We start from the raw sequence: 1,808 nt of genomic DNA, 5'->3' as shown, positions 1-1,808 counted from the left end.
GAAGCTTGCAAAGAGGTGGAAGTTGTTAAGGAAGAACTCAAGGGAGTAGAGCTTGATATCACTTTTTCAAAGTTGCTGGAAACCTCTCCACCTAAGTTGCCATCATCCTTCACAACATTCAAGTGGGTAATTCCACTTGAATACGGGCTACTGGAGACGGATGGTCAACTTAGAACTCTTTGTGGCATTAAGAGTAAGAGGAAGATGGTCAGTGGTAAGAACTGTCCTGCAAGGTTCAACATGGTTGCATACTCAAAGTTTAAATGCAAAGGTTGGTGTAAAGCTCAACTGAATGGGTCTAGGAAGTTGGTTGGCCGCTTTAGTGAGAATTCAGATTGCTTGCCACCCGGATGGAATCATGATAATCAACTCGAAGACGGGTGCAAAAGCAAGGTATGGGACCCCGGAACTCATTCCAACAATCAACACTCTTGGGGCCTTGTCACTTGCTTTAACTTACTTGAAGGCTTTCTGCGCTTAGTTTGGGACCCTGGTGCACAAATTGTGAATCACACTTTTCACAACTCGTACCACTAACCAGCAAGTGCACTGGGTCGTCCAAGTAATACCTCACGTGAGTAAGGGTCGAATCCCACGGAGATTGTTGGTTTGAAGCAATCTATGGTTATCTTGTAAATCTTAGTCAGGAAGTCAAATATGTTTATCAGTTGAATTGCGAATAAACAAGAGAGCATAAATTAAAGGTTACTTGTTATGCAGTAATGGAGGGTATGTTGGAGTTTTGGAGATGCTTTGTCTTCTGAATCTCTGCTTTCCTCTGTCTTCTAATTCACGCACGCACGTCCTCCTATGGCAAGCTGTATGTAGGGGATCACCGTCGTCAATGGCTACATCCCATCTTCTCAGTGAAGAATATGCTCACATGCTCTGTCTGTATAAAATATCCGCTCATCACAACACCAAATTTAAACTGTTGCTTGTCCTCAAGCAACTAGACAAATAAAATAGAAGACTAATAAGTTGAGAAGCAATAATATCTCAGAGTTTTTGAGTGAAGCTCAGATTCTAATTAGATGAGCGGGACTAGTAGCTTTTTGCTTCTGAACAGTTTTGGCATCTCACTTTATCCATTGAAGCTCAGAGTGATTGGCATCTATAGGAACTTAGAATTCAGATAGTGTTATTGATTCTCCTATTTCAGTGTGATGATTCTTGAACACATCTATTTTATGAGTCTTGGCCGTGGCCCTAAGCACTTTGATTTCCAGTATTACCACCGGATACATAAATGCCACAGACACATAATTGGGTGAACCTTTTCAGATTGTGGCTTAGCTTTGCTAAAGCCCCCAATTAGAGGTGTCCAGGGTTCTTAAGCAGACTCTTCTTTTTGCTTTGGACCTTGACTTTAACCGCTCAGTCTCAAGTTCTCACTTGACACCTACACGCCACAAGCACATGGTTAGGGACAGCTTGGTTTAGCCGCTTAGGCCAGGATTTTATTCCCTTAGGCCCTCCTTCTGAATGCCAGAAATGTGCCTATTTTGGGCGTTCAGCGCCGGATCCTGCCCATTTTGGGCGTTCAACGCCAGATTCTTGCCCATTTCTGGCGTTGAACGCCAATCCTGCCTTGTTTCTGGCGTTGAACGCCAGTTGTGGGCATGGTCTGGGCGTTCAGCGCCAGCCTTCCACCAATTTTCTGGCGTTTTAGCGCCAGAATTATTTTTCCCTGGGCTCTTACTGTCCTCAGGTGAATCTTTGGTGGGTTGCTCATTTCTTGACTTTTTGCTGCCTTGAGGTGAGATATTTAATGTCTTCCCACTTCTTAATTGAACTGCTTGGCATTC

Source organism: Arachis ipaensis, chromosome B06, assembly GCF_000816755.2.
Source record: "Arachis ipaensis cultivar K30076 chromosome B06, Araip1.1, whole genome shotgun sequence".
Classification (NCBI taxonomy): domain Eukaryota; kingdom Viridiplantae; phylum Streptophyta; class Magnoliopsida; order Fabales; family Fabaceae; genus Arachis; species Arachis ipaensis.
This window is presented reverse-complemented; position numbering follows the sequence as displayed.